Genomic DNA, 16,757 nt, shown 5'->3' on the forward strand with positions numbered 1-16,757 from the left:
AAATGCCCCATTGTAAATCATCCAACATGTTATCATTTCATCAACAAATTTCCTCATATCACCATTTTCTTTCACATGCCCAACTTTCTACTTCAACATCCAACAACTAACACATTCCATCACATTCGTAAACAAGTTAACCAAACACACATACGACTCGACAAACACTTCCCCCATGTGACCGGTTCAAAGTTGTAGGGCGACCCCCGCGACTTTAGGACGTCTCCCAAGCCTTTGCACTAGCTCCCACAACTTTTACCCCGGGTTCATTTTAATTGACTCCCTATGTTCATTAAGTTCATTGGTTACGAGGTTTGGGATCGTCGCTCTGATACCATTTGTAACACCCCCATACTCCAAGTGCCTTACCAGGACCACTCAGGTATAAAGACATTACCATCTCGGTTACCCGAGGCAATGATAATCAAACAACAATAGAGAAACAACGTTTATTATAAATAGTTTAGGGAATAAATACAATCCTCAAACCAAACCAAAAGTACGATACATTATTCCAAACTGACTGTCTAACTGAAATGTAAATAAACTAAAGGCTACAGCGGAAGACTCCTATCATCATGTCGTGGCATCCCAGCTATCCCAGTACTCATCTCAATACCTGCTCAATAACTGCTCACCATCCCCGAATGGATCACCGCAGGTTTACAAAACAACACCGGGGTCAGTACTAATCACACAATCAATATAGATAACAATAATAAGATAAACAGACAGCTGAACTGTCACACACATACACACACACCAATTCCCATCATCTCAATCCTGACTGTCCACTGGACCAGCCCTGCCAGTGGGGGACCGCAGCCGTACCCACCAAATCCCCGCTCCACATAGTGAGCGATAACCCTGTCCATTAATGTGCACATCCCCTTCCGTGGCGGGTTCCACGAAGGGCGAAACTAGGGCGTGAAGTCACTCCCGCAAGTGACCCCACTCAGCCGAGAACGCATCTCGAGAACCATCAACAAAGCAATCACAACCACAAACACAAGATACGGTCATTATATCAAACAACCAAATACAAAGACATCACCAATATCCCATTATGGGACTAATACCGAGTAGGAAATCCTACCCGAAAGCACTGTGATCAGGAAAGATCAATTTGTCTCAAAAAGCCTCATCTACGAACCCTCCTCCTATCATATAACACATAAAGGCTACACATCACATACTACCCATAAAAACCCCCAATCTCTAAATTAGGGTTTAACCAAAACAAGGGAAAAACAATAAAAAGGGTACGTAGATCTTACCCTCGACGCAAGGAACTCAACGATACAAATTACGACAAGAACTGACCGTCTGAACTCCGGGAATTGCTAAGAATGCGATTAGGAAGATGAACTGGTTGCTTTCTCTCTTAAACAGGGTTTTAGGTTTTGTAAAAGTGATTTAAAACAATGACGACGATACTTAAATACCTTAATCGCATAATTAACAAAACCCGAGAAAATTCCCCGTAAAACCGGACACTCGATCGAGTACCCCAGCTACTCGATCGAGTACCCAACAGGTCAGAAACTATTTTATTTCGCAACTTACCCTTACTCGACAGAGTAAGGGCTACTCGATAGAGTCCCCAAGACTTATAAATACGGAGTATTACAGATGAAGAGTTGTCAATTCTCCAATAATAACCGAATAATCTTCAATTACCTAATAATAAATCTTGAACAATAATTAAGGAAAGATTAATGTGTAATTTGTGGAAAGATTAAATGCTAATGTATTCTAATCTACTCCTAATGAAAGCTTAATCTAAACTAAGGAAGCTTAATCTCTTAATTATTACAAATGGAGTATATATAGTGGTACAAAATTAGGTTAAGCAAGGGTAGATTAGGAAATAATATGCTTAGGTGTCGAATAGAGCCTTGCAAGTCCTAGGAGGAGCCCCACGACTTCCATTGCGAGGAAAATCTCACTGCATAACAATCCGCTCGATCTGGGCTGAAAACGAGCGTCCTAAGCTTCAACTCGAGCGGGTTGAGATCGACCCGAGCGGGTTGAGGAATAACTCGAGCGGGGTGTTCTTGACCCGAGCGGGTTGAGCTGCCAAATCCTTTTTCTGCTTTTATGCCTATGATGCCTTTATATACTCTTTATTCCTATCATCCTTGGTCATCATTCTTCCCTCCCCTTCATACTAGTCCATCCAAGATCGTCAACAAGCTTCCGAATATGCGCGAGAGACGGCAATTCCGCCTCATTATCTCCTTTCCTACAAGACATATAAAATGCACTAGGAAAGCATATAGGAAGCAAATGACGAATAAAATGATGATGAAATGCTATATTAGTATGCAAAATGAGGCTTTGTTAGGGGACTAAATGTGCGAAATTATGAGCCACATCAACCGAGTACCCCTATTTTTGCCGGTTCAGCGATTAAATTTCTGGAAAGCTATAAACACACGACCCTCATTATTTCGACTACTACTCATTCTAATTTACTCAAAATCTCTCAAAATTTTCTATCCCAATAAAAAGCTTGGTGATTTTGCTATCCTTGTTCTTTGATTCACCCTTTTATCCTTCCTTCATCCAACAAATTTTTTTTCCAATTCAGGGTAAGGTTTTTCCAATGCTTCTTGTTTTCAATTAACTGAAGGTGTAAAGTTGTTCAAATCTGAAAATTTTGTCTTTAAATTTAAAGAACATGTATTTGATGTTGTTAGTTAGTAGTAGTTGCTTCAAATAACCGATTTTCATATGGAAAAGGATGATTTCTATGCCCAAAATCACCAATATTGTACCAAAAAGTTTCTAGGGTTTGCCACAAAATTTTGATTTTTATCACTTTAATTCCTTGTAGGATGTTTGGAGAAGTCTAATTGGTACTAGTGTTACTCTACCAAATGATTATCTTGGGTATTTTAATCGAAAAATCCGTCTTAAACTTCGTCTTAAAAAAAGTAAAATCTGAAATTTTCACCTTGATATTGTGTGGATTCCGGAAAATACTTGTTGAACTAGTATTCTTGCAGCATGCCGAAAGCTAGAGCACCCGCTAAGAAGCGTACCAGTGCCAATACCGCGGTTGAGCAAGGACAGACGAGTAAGGAGCCGCTTGTTTCTCTGGTTGATCGATATCATATGGTAATCTTTGCTGATTTTGACCAATGGGTTGCTTTTGTCACTTTAATGGCATGTACCATGAGACCAACCCGTTGTTTGGACTTGAGTGTCTTGAAGGATAACCCATATATTCAAATTTTTGGGTTTTGAGGGGTTTTATCATCTCATCCGTGAGAAGTCTTATCCTTTTCTTACCTTAGAGTTCATGAGTTCGTTTAAGTATGATGTGGCTTGAAAAACTATCTATTTCTGCATTATGAACATTGAAATTGCCTTGACCCTTGACTAATTTGCTGAACATTTGGAATTGGAGCCAGAGAAGGAGTAGTACCTGAGTGATGTAGCAACTGAGAGCAGGGCACCAAGCTACCTTCCTTATATTACAGGCCGACCTGCCCCTACCTCGAGTGCCATGCATGTTGATTAATGATGTTCAACATGTTTCTCTTCGAATCTTCTTGAGGATGATGACCTGTCCGCTTTACGGTCAGAGTGATGTGAGCAAGCAAAACACCCATGAGGTTATACTTTTGATGTCCTACCTTAATCCCCTCCGGAGGGAGCGTTTTTACTACAATGCTCCCGGAGTAGTGTGTGCTAGTCTAGCACTTCTGGCCCATTCCAAGACTCGTTACCTTTGCTGCGGGGCCATAGTAACCTGGTTGGCCCAGAGACTGACCGACTTTGTAGCCCTGTTGAGTCGTTGTAACACCCTCATTTATATAGGAGCCTTTAGCAACACATTCTCAGATAAATGGTTTTGTTACAACTGAAATTTATTGAAATATAAATTTAAATGGTTTTGTTACAACTGAACGGAAAGTCTAATTTAATATAAACTACACAACTTGCAGCGTAAATGATAAAGGCCTAAACGCATAGTAAATAAAGTCTGAACTAAGTGAGTTAGATGCCTAAATCCATCCATTCTCTCACCCCCAAGCTCCCTTGCTCAGCTAATCAAGTACCTCTTATTGTCTGCTTCTATGAAGGAAATAGTAATTTAAAGACACAAGAACACACACAAATCAACCTATGATCTTTAAATAAATAGACGGAACAATATGTAAATATAAATAAGATATATAGATGAAAATATATGTCAAAGCTCACGGCCTTAACCATTGTCACACTGTCACCATCTCAAATCCTTGAATACAGTAGTAGTATGTTGCCAAGGCTCATAGCCCAAGCTCAACCACGCCATGTGGGCTTGCCACGCCAGGTTCAGGGCCAACTCCGAACACCATGCCCTGTCTATCCTATCTAAACCAAGGTCTACAGCTCTTCAAAATCCCCGTGCCTGGCCTATCCAAATCATAATACATCTCGTACCAGTGTCAATACAATACCAAATGTCAATACGTGCTGGTACAATAATATATAACAATATAAATTCCAATCATAACTGTTGCCATAATGCCAAGTTTCTCTTATGTAAATCTATCTATCTCTCTCTCTCTCTCTCTCTATATATATATATATATATATATATATATATATATATATATATATATATATATATATATATATATATATATAAGAAGAGATCAACTAAGGCCAACATTTATATTGAGTCCATAAGTTCTATTATGAGCCATTGGATGGAGGGAGATGGAGGGATGAGATCAACCCCAAAAAAGTGTGTTTATAAGCAAATCTCACCATCTCTCTCCTCCTTCACTAATCCACTCTAATTAATCACTAGTTTACTATATATTTGTTTTCCACTCATCCATTTCTCTTTCATCTTACACATTTCATTTCTCTCTTCTCTCAAACTCTAAAAAAAAACCCAAATAAATAAAAAAAACCCAAAAATCCAAATAAATAAAAAACCCAAAAAATCCAAATAAATCAAAAAACTCAAATAAATCATTCATTCCTCTCTTCCTCATTCACCACCACCCACCACCACCCCACCCGACACCAAATAACCACCCACCACTCCCGCCGCCGCCACCCCACCGCCGCTGACTCTTCTTTTTTTTTTTTTTTCAACTCGGTTTTTTTTTTTTTCGTTTTGTGTTAATTTGTATGTTTTGAGTTGTTTTTTCCATTCATCATTTTTTTGTCTTTTATTTTATTTTAGTTGTCTTTTATTTTGTTAGTTCTCATTTTGTATTCATTTTCTTAAACCTCTTCTTGTTATACGTTTTTTAAATCTCGTTTTTTTAAAGATTTCGTGTTTTAAATCTCATTTTTTTTTTGTGAGATACTTTTTTTTCATCTAAGACAAAAATGGCCTAAAGTTATACAAAAATGAACCAAAGTTATACAAAAATAGACCAAAGTTATACAAAAAAAGACTAAAGTTATACAAAAATTGGACTAAAGTTATACAAAAAATTGGACTAAAGTTATACAAAAATGAACCAAAGTTATACAAAAATGAACCAAAGTTATACAAATATGAACTAAAGTTATACAAAAATGGACTAAAGTTATACAAATATGGATTAAAGTTATACAAATGTGGGCTAAAGTTATACAAATAAGGACTAAAGTTATACAAAAATGAACCAAAGTTATACAAAAATGAACCAAAGTTATACAAAAATGAACCAAAGTTATACAGAAATGGACTAAAGTTATACAAATATGGATTAAAGTTATACAAATATGGGCTAAAGTTATACAAATAAGGACTAAAGTTATACAAAAATGGACCAAAGTTATACAAAAATGAACCAAAGTTATACAAAAATGGACTAAAGTTATACAAACATGAACCAAAGTTATACAAAAATAGACCAAAGTTATACAAAAAAAGACTAAAGTTATACAAAAATTGGACTAAAGTTATACAAAAAATTGGACTAAAGTTATACAAAAATGAACCCAAGTTATACAAAAATGAACCAAAGTTATACAAAAATGAACCAAAGTTATACAAAAATGGACTAAAGTTATACAAACATGAACCAAAGTTATACAAAAATAGACCAAAGTTATACAAAAAAAGACTAAAGTTATACAAAAATTGGACTAAAGTTATACAAAAAATTGGACTAAAGTTATACAAAAATGAACCAAAGTTATACAAAAATGAACCAAAGTTATACAAAAATGAACCAAAGTTATACAAAAATGGACTAAAGTTATACAAATATGGATTAAAGTTATACAAATATGGACTAACTTTAGTCCATTTTTGTATAACTTTGGTTCATTTTTGTATAACTGACTAAAGTTATACAAACATGAACCAAAGTTATACAAAAATAGACCAAAGTTATACAAAAAAAGACTAAAGTTATACAAAAATTGGACTAAAGTTATACAAAAAATTGGACTAAAGTTATACAAAAATGAACCCAAGTTATACAAAAATGAACCAAAGTTATACAAAAATGAACCAAAGTTATACAAAAATGGACTAAAGTTATACAAACATGAACCAAAGTTATACAAAAATAGACCAAAGTTATACAAAAAAGACTAAAGTTATACAAAAATTGGACTAAAGTTATACAAAAAATTGGACTAAAGTTATACAAAAATGAACCAAAGTTATACAAAAATGAACCAAAGTTATACAAAAATGAACCAAAGTTATACAAAAATGGACTAAAGTTATACAAATATGGATTAAAGTTATACAAATATGGACTAACTTTAGTCCATTTTTGTATAACTTTGGTTCATTTTTGTATAACTTTAGTCCAATTTTTGTATAACTTTAGTCCAATTTTTTGTATAACTTTAGTCCATTTTTTGTATAACTTTGGTGCATTTTTGTATAACTCTGGTCTATTTTTGTATAACTTTGGTTCATTTTTGTATAACTTTGGTTCATTTTTGTATAACTTTGGTTCATTTTTGTATAACTTTAGTCCAATTTTTGTATAACTTTAGTCCAATTTTTTGTATAACTTTAGTCCATTTTTTGTATAACTTTGGTGCATTTTTGTATAACTCTGGTCTATTTTTGTATAACTTTGGTTCATTTTTGTATAACTTTGGTTCATTTTTGTATAACTTTAGTCCAATTTTTTTGTATAACTTTAGTCCATTTTTGTATAACTTTGGTTCATTTTTGTATAACTTTGGTTCATTTTTGTATAACTTTAGTCCATTGTTGTATGACTTTAGTCCAATCTTTGTATAACTTTAGTCTTTTTTCGAACGGATGTTGGGTGAACATATTATGCTATGTCATTAACTCAGGATGCCGACTAATTCCTATACTGCAGCCAAAAAGTAGGAGACAGTGTATCCCAAATTTGGGTTGTTTACTCTAATTAATGATACATGTAGGACCATTATTCAAAGGCAAAAAAAAAATGAAAAAAAAGAACGAAAAAAAGGAGAAAAGAAGAGCAGGAGGGAGAATAACACCCACAGAAAAATAACACCACCTTCTTCCTTTTTCCTTTCTCGCACAACCACCCCCACCCCCACCATAACCACCATGACTGACCCACTCACCTCACCTTTCTCCCCAAACCGCAACAACCACCACCACCACGAGCAACAACAACGGCCGACGAGCAATGGAGGAAAGGCGGGATTTTCAAATTTTGAATTTTGAAACTACGCAGGCGCTTTTTTGTTTAGATCTAAAGAAAAAAAAGGACGAAGTTGGCAGAGGGTTGTTGCGGTGTTGTTGTTGGCAGGTGTGGGCGGGTGTGGTGGTGGTAAGGAGGGTTGTTGGTGTTGTTGTTGTTGTTGTTGTTGTTGTTGTCGTGGAGTTGTTGCGGTGGTAGAGGGAGGAGGGAGGAGGGAGTCGTGGAGTTGTTGTTGTTGTTGTCGTGGTGTTGTTGGTGCTGGTTGTTGGCGTTGTTGTTGTTGGTTCGCTGGTGGTGGCGGTTCAATGGAGGGAGACGAAGGATCTGGTGGTGTTGGGTGGTGTTGGTTCTCGGTGGTGGTGGTGGGTCTGGTGAGGTGGAGGTGGCGGCATGGTGGTGTACGGCGGCCGAGAAGGAAGGAGGGAAAGGGATGCAGTGACGGGATGGTGTCGGGATGAGGGCGGTTTTTTTATTTGTTGGGAATTTTAGGGAAAATGGGTTTTTTGTTTTGGGTTTTTTTGTTGGGAATTTCAGAGAAAATGGTATTTAGTGAGAGGGTGGAAGGGTGGGATAATGAGAGGAGAGATTAGGAGAGGGTAAAGTTTAAGGAGTTGGAATGATTAAGGGAGGTAATTAGAGGAGATTAATTTGTGACCTTTCATTTAGATGCAATCTCATCCCTCCATCCCTTCCATCCAAGGGTTCTTATAAGGCCTTATATGGTATCAAGGCCTTATAAGAACCCTTCTCTCTCTCTCTCTCTCTCTCTCTCTCTCTCTCTATATATATATATATATATATATATATATATATATATATATATATATATATAAGAGAGTTTTTTCGAGCGATTCTAGGCTGTCCACATCATCACAAATTAATTTAGGAAAGTTTTATAAATAATATTTTTGATGTAAAAATAAAGTGGTAAATCTTTTAATTACTATAATAATATATATTTCCTATTTTATAGTCAAGCGATGTTTCTAATTTTTATATAAAAACTCTTACATTTCATTTGGCCAAATAATGTCTGTAAAAAAATTATGAAAATAATATAATTAGATTCGTGGTAAGAAACTCTATTATTAAAGTATAAATTTCATATAATTTGCACATATTTAAGATGATGTACTTCTTAATATGTTATATGTTTTACATTGAACGTATAAATGTTAGAATTCTCCAACATCGAAAGATTAACATAAGGTGAGCTGATCCTATGATTATAAATAGAAGACATCCTTGGAACTCAGATATCAACCCCAAATCTTTAGAATCTTTCAAGTATTGTCTTAGAGAGTTCTTAAGAGTTAAGAATTTGTATCATTATCTTCATAATATGGTATAAAAAATAATGTTGAGGATATTTTAATTATTATAATCGTAATTTCATTTCTTTTATGATGTGCATTTCCTGATACAAATAAGCTAAGACGCGAATGTATGATACATCATGGTGACTTGGTGAGGATTCACGTCCCAAATGGATTGAGGCTTATATCTCATAAGTTATGCCCTCATGCAAACGGTTTTAGTGTTTAATCACAAATTTACATCTCAAGGTAAGGAAATGTTGGAGCTGAGGGACTGTATAGAGTATGTCACCCTTCAAATCTTCTAAATTGATTTAAACTCTTAAAGATAATTTGCTATAAAAGTTGGGTCGATAATAACGATTAGTTGTTTTTTTTAATTGCTAAATATATTCTTAAATCTCCACTGCGTTTCGTCCCAGCTTTTTCCATCGGAATCCACTAAATATCATATTTTAAAGAATAAAGTGACTTTCACAAGTTTATATAAATGTGCTAGATGGAAGAATATAGCCTTTGCTACGCATTGTTGATTGGCCACAAAATCACAACTAATATTAACTACGACATTCAAATGTTTTTAAGCCTTTTGGCGTACCGGACGCCATACGTAGTGCAATGTAAGTCTAAATAATCGTCAGCCATCTCAAAGTTGTTCATTATCAAGTCAGGCTGGATGTCGAATTAGGTGCGAAAATTATGACATACTTTTAACTATATTATTTGTCCCACGTTGAAAAATAATGTAGGTATGATGAATATATTACGAATAAATAGCTGAATTGTCTCACATCAAAAGATTGTCATAAGGTGAATTGTCCCACATCAAAAGATTATCATAAGGTAAGTTGATCCTATGATTATTATACTTATAATATAATATATGTTTTCTATATTATATTCAGTGATGTTTTTAATTTTTATATAAAAACTTTTACGTTTCATATGCAAAAGTATCGTTAAAAAAATTATGAAAATTATATAATTAGATTCGTGATAAAAAAAAATGCTATCATTAGAGTATAGATTTCGTAACATTTGCACATATTTTAATTATGATAAAAAAAAAAGGAAAAAAAACATTTGAGCATAGTATAGTATTAATCGGGTTGGATGTCAAACTAGGTGCGAAAAAAGATGGTGTACTTCTTACTTCTTAGTATGTTATTTGTCCCACATTAATAATTTAGGTGTTGTTAATATATAATGTATAAATAATTAAATTGTCCCGCATTAGAAAATTACCATAAGATGGGGTGATCCTATGATATGGTTAAAAAAAATTATGAAAATTATATAATTAGATTCATTGTAAAAAAAATGTTATTATTGGAGTATAAATTTCATATTATTTGCATATATTAAAGATGATATCATAGATGTATGAGATTTCAACTCCATTCAATCTCAAAGTTGTTTGGTTCAATCTATATAAGTAAGAGGAAGGAATGAAGTTTATTGAAAGGGGTGGGTGTGTGTTTCCAAGGGGTTGAGATGGAGTTAAAATCTATTGAGTATCTAACTCCACCAAAAACACTTGAATAGATTCAATCCATTTCATTCCATTCCAAACTAGCCAACCAGGCACCCATTAGTATGTTATATGTGCCACATTGAACGTATAAATAATAGAATTGTCCCATATCGAAAGATTAACAAAAGGTGGGGTGAACCTATGATTATAAATAGAAAGGGTCCTTTGAACTTAGATATCAATCCAAAATCTTTTGAGTTTCTCAAATATTATCTTAAAGAGTTCTTAAGAGTTTATATCATTATCTTCATAATATGATATTAAAAATAATGTGGAAAATGTTTTAGTTATTATAACACATATTTCTTATATTATACTCAAGTGATAGTTTATAAAAGTTTTTACATTTCATTTGACCAAAAATTATCTCTAAAAAAATTATGAAAATTTTATAATTAGATTCGTGGTAAAAAAAAATTACCATTAGAGTATAAATTTCTCATCATTTGCATATATTTATACATAGGATCACCCCACCTTATGCTAATCTTTCGATGTGGGATAATTTTATTATTTATATGTAGTATATTCATCACACTAGATTATGTTTCAATGTGTGACATATAACATACTAAGAAGTACACAAACTTTTATATTAACAAATTACTTATGAAATTTATACTCTAATGATAGCATTTGTTACCACAAATCAAATTATATTATTTTCGTAATTTAACGATATTTTTGTGGGAAATAATCTGTATACTTCCCTTATTATTAAGGAATATAATGATGACGATCACTAGTCATAAAATTAAAATACATAAACAAAATATAGGATTCAGAAATAACCTTCGGTCCTAGCAAATACGGCTAAGAACAATATCAAAGTAGATATTCGCCTATCAGTTGCACCCAAGACGATATGAGATATGCCCTATTGATAATGCTAGAATCGATCTAAAATTTTCTGTAAAATTTAGTTGTTTTGTGTTTTTCTTCTGATGAGAGAGGAGGCTAGGTAAAAAAGAATTAGGGTAGAATAATGATCTCCCTTTCTCTTCTTATGGTGACCGAAATATGGGAGTGAATTAGGGAAATATAATCTTCCCTAATTCGGCCCATATAACCGAAATAAGGAGTGTAATCTCCTTATTTTTGGTCTTTCCAAAAATGTATAAAATGTGTTAAATTGTCATCTAGTGAGGATCGAACCCATGACCTCTTTGTTTGTGTACCCTCACTATTACCACTATGACACATTCATCTTGTTGATATTAAATATAACTGATTACATTTAATTACGAATTAACAGATTAATTCGTCCAAGCTAACATTACTTACATTTAATTAAATATAACTAATTATATTCAATTTACGAATTGACAGTTAATTCGTCTCAACTAATATTATTTAATCTTCATTAAATAATTGTCTCATCAACACATTGACTAACTGTTTAGTCATATTGGGCATCAATGTGATTATATTTCTATAACCACTGTAACACCCCTAATTTCCGTAATATAATTCTATAATTTTATTTTCCCATATTTATATTTTATTTTCGGGAAAAATATCCGTTTGTTGTCTTTTGGGCTCGTTGGGCCCGAAAAACGATGAAGACCCGTTTCTCCTTTGGGTCTCACGTGAATCTTAGTGTTGATGGGTGAGTTTTGGGCCTAAACCTAGAATTAACCCATGAGCTTCTCTATATATATGAAGGGAAACCAAACCATTGCTCTTCTTTTCTTATAATTCTCACAAAAACCCTAAACCTAGTTTCTCTCCTCCTCTCTTCCTCCTCGTGCCGCGCGCCACCCTCACCTAGGGTTTCGTGTCGTCTTTCTTCCTCCTTCGTTCTTCATCGTTCTTTCGTGCTTAGATCGATCCTACTTCTTGGATTTATCTATCTTCTTCGTAAGTTTTACGTTTTCGCATAGTTTATAGTTTTTATAGTTTATATATATATAGTTAGTATATTTATTAGATTCGTTATCTTTGGCACGTGGATGATTCAATGAAGGCGTGGAAGTTGCTCCTGGAGAAGACGTTTATATCGTTGAAGACGATCTCTAGAGTTTTATTTGCTTAATAAGGTAACTAGGTGTTTTCCTTTAATTGTGTTTATGCCAATTGATGTAATTTACATGATTTAATAATTGATTTGTGTAATTGGTACGTGTTTGATTGTTTATTATCATGTTAATTTTGTTTTCGCATGCTTGTATATGTTTTAATGCTTTAATCATATATCGTATATTGTTTACATGTTTATTATGGGTGTCATGAGCGCAATTAGGGTTTACGAATAAACCCTAGTGGCGGCATGATAGGCGGCCAAGGGTTCTCTCCAAGGTTATAGCTAAAGCTAGTATAACATTGATGATGATTCAAGTGTTATAGCTAAAGTTAATACAACCTTGGGTAGTTACTCTAGTTATGGCTGAAATTACTATAACATTGAAGTACGAATTAAGGTTATAGCTAGAACTAACATACCCTGAGATTTATGGCTCAAGGTTATGGTTGGAACTAGTATAACTTTGAGTTTCGTGCCAAGGTTATGGTTGAGGTAAGTGTAACTTCACGTAATATATGTTGAAGTTATAGTCGAGGTTACTATAACCTCGCATCCAAAGTTCATGTTATGGTTAGGGTTACTATAACATTGAATGGTTAAATATTAAAGTTATAGTTGAAGTTACTATAACATTGGTTGCGTATGCTTGCTTCACACGTTGTGTTGTGTTCAATGTGTTATGTTCTTTTGTTGCGTATGTCCTTGGTTACTCTTGTTCATATGTTGATGGGACAGTCGGTTAAACTGTTCTACTATGTTGAGTCGTGATGTTATTCACGCATGAGTTGTCTGATCGATTAAAGCGTGCATTTGTATGAGTTGGACGATCGTTAAACTGTTCTTCCGAGTTAAGTCATGGTGTGGTCCATGCATGTCGTGTGCGATCGTTAAAGCGTGCATTTATTTGTTGGCTAAGTCGAATAGATGACGGTAGTATCGATTAAATACTATCGGAATGAATCAAGAGTTTGCTCTTCGGAGGTTTATTGGTCTATGTTCGGGGTGGCCAGATTCGTCGGATTAAACGTCTCGGGTCCCGAGTGTCGTTCGTGTCTGATTAATGCATCGAGAGGTCGGCCAGGTCTTAGGCATATAGGCAGTGGTGATACGCTATACATAGTACCGTGGAGTATCAGTTAAATACTTCACAACCGATGGTTCGTCAGTTAAACGTTCCATCTGCTAGTTCATCAGTTAAATGTTCTAGCGGCGTTCGCTCTATTCGCTATGCTTTGTTGCTAGCTTTGTGCCTTATGTGCTGTGGATCGTGTCTACTTTGGTTGATAAGTGTCCATGGTCTAGTTCTTGCATATGGTCTAAGTTCATGTAGTCTCATTCATCTAGTGTTGTGAATGTCAGGAGTAGTAAGTCTGAGTTTGATTTCCATGAGTATAGATGGTCTCACATGTTTACTGTTTATGCATTTTAATTGTTATTAATTGTTGGTTATATTCAATTGTTGTAAACATGACTGGGAGAGCATCTAGTTACTCCCGACTGAATTGTCGACCCCCTTTTCAGGTTGTTCAGTTTGATGCTGTTTGGTTGATGCTTGCTTGGGGAATGTGCGAAGCGAGCTTAATAATAAATAGGAGTTGCTTTTAAGTTTTAAGAACCTTTGAATAATGTATTAGTTGTTTTGGATTTAGTAGCGAACCGGATTGGTCAGGTGTTTCCGCCACCTTGACCCTTTTATCAGTACCGTACTCTGATATTCATTTTATATATGTTTTTCCTTTGTTTTATAATCCGGGTTGTTACAGTTGGTATCAGAGCGAACACGCTCCCAACTCTCGCTTAGCTGATGACTAAAATAAATGACCTAGTTAATGAGTGAGAGTAAATGGGGTAGAAGCCAATAGGATTGGTTGGTTTTCTTATGTTTGTGAAGTGTATGAGTAGTTGTTTGGAAGTGGTACTTAGGTTCTACCACTTATAACGAGATTCCGTTTTTGCAGATGGTGCGCAACGGAAATGGTGAGTCTGATGCAGATCGCATCAGGAGACTAGAGGCCGCTTTGGCATCTATGGCCGAAGGTTTCACCAATCACCTCAACAACAACAACAACCATAACAAGAACCACAACAACCATCCGCAACCGACTGTGTTTGATTGTTTTGCTCGTCACCGTCCTCCGACGTATGATGGTGCGAATGATCATACTGCTTTGGAGGCTTGGATTCGAGAGATCGAGAAGCTGTTCCTTGCTACTGGATGTCCTGAGGATCAGATGGTGGATATCGCCACCTATTATCTGAAGGACGAGGCCGACAACTGGTGGGCTCTTGCTAGGGCTGGTCTGGAAGTTCAACCAGGATATGGTTGGGCTGTTTTCTCAGAAGCGCTGAAGAAGAGGTTCTATCCCGAGGAGATGCGTTGGCAGAAGGAACAGGAGTTCCTTCGTCTACAGCAAGGTTCCATGACCGTTGAGGAGTACACCAACAAGTTCGTGAAGCTGTCACGTTTCGTTACTTCTGTAGCTATGGACGAGGTTTCGAGGACTCGTCGCTATGAGAAGAATCTAGCTCCTAAGGTCCGGACTGCTATGTCTGGCATTCCTTCAACTTCTTTCCAGCAGGCTTATGATCGTGCTCTTAGCATCTATGATTCTGTCCTTGCTACCGAGGTTGAGGAGAGTGCGAAGAATAAGTTCATGAAGAGGCCTTATGTTGCTCCCAGTTCTTCCCAGAAGAGGCAAAAGTATGAGGCTCGTCCGTATACCCCGCGAGATCAAGGTCAAGCTAAGAAGGATATGGTTTGCTTCAAGTGTGGAAAGGCTTACCACCCTGGTAAGTACTGCACTACTGGCGATCCGATCACTTGCTTCACTTGCAAGATGCCGGGACACAAGTCTGTTGATTGTCCCCAGAAGCCCAAGGTTGACGCTCCTAAGGCTGATGCTGCGAAGACTGGACGAGTGTTCGTTATGAGTCGTGCTGAGGCAGATGCTAATCCAGATGTGATTACGGGTACCTTTCTCGTTCACTCTTTATCTGCTTTTGTTCTTTTTGATACGGGTGCATCGATGTCTTTCGTATCCGAATCCTTTTCCGTCCATGTTGGACTCTCTTCTTCTTCATCCGTTCATACCTCTATATCCCTTCCTACGGGTGAGATTGTTTCTTGCTCCGTTCTTTTCAAGGACGTACCTATAAGTGTCGCAGGGGCGATCCTTCCTGCCGCTCTCGTACAATTCAAACTCGGAGAGTTTGATGTGATTTTGGGTATGGATTGGTTATCTCGCTATGACGCTAGGTTCCTGTGTCGTGATCAGAAGATCGTGCTTAAGAGTCCTACAGGTTCGAGGGTTTCTTATCAAGGTGTTAAGGTTACACCTACGGTCAAGTGGGTCTCTGCTATGAAGATGGTTAACATGGGTAGAAAGGGTCATCAGATCTATCTGTGCAGTGTCCATGGTGTTTCAGCTGAGCCTAAGCTAGAGGATATCCCTGTGGTTAGGGAGTTTTCCGATGTCTTTCCTGAGGATTTACCTGGTATTCCTCCTGAGTGAGATGTAGAGTTCTCGATTGAGTTGCTACCTGGAACTGGTCCCATATCGAAAGCTCCTTATTGTATGGCGCCAGCTGAGTTACAGGAACTTAAGAAGCAACTTGAGGAGATGATAGATAAGGGTTTTATCCGACCGAGTGCTTCGCCGTGGGGCGCTCCTGTTTTGTTCGTCAAAAAGAAAGATGGTAGTATGCGGTTGTGCATTGACTACCGTGAGCTGAACAAGGTTACTATCAAGAATAAGTATCCTTTGCCGAGGATTGAGGATTTGTTTGATCAGCTCCGTGGTGCAAGTGTGTTCTCAAAGATCGACCTGAGGTCAGGTTATCATCAGATTCCAGTTAGGAATGAGGATATTCCTAAGACTGCTTTTCGTTCAAGGTATGGCCATTATGAGTTCGTGGTAATGCCGTTTGGTTTGACAAATGCACCTGCCGTTTTCATGGATCAGATGAACCGCACTTTCAACGAGTATTTGGATAAGTGTGTCGTGGTGTTCATAGACGACATACTGATTTACTCGAGAGATGAGGATGAACACGAGAATCACCTTCGTGTTATCTTGGAGACTCTGCGTAAGCAGAAATGGTATGCTAAGTTCTCAAAGTGCGAGTTTTGGTTAAAGGAAGTTACCTTTTTGGGTCATGTGATATCTGGCGATGGAGTTATGGTTGATCCGTCGAAGATCCGAGCCGTGGTCGATTGGGAAAGTCCAAAGAATGTGAACGAGGTTCGGAGTTTCCTTGGACTAGCTGGGTAT

Source organism: Silene latifolia, chromosome X (genome assembly GCF_048544455.1).
Source record: "Silene latifolia isolate original U9 population chromosome X, ASM4854445v1, whole genome shotgun sequence".
In the NCBI taxonomy this organism is placed as follows: Eukaryota; Viridiplantae; Streptophyta; class Magnoliopsida; order Caryophyllales; family Caryophyllaceae; genus Silene; species Silene latifolia.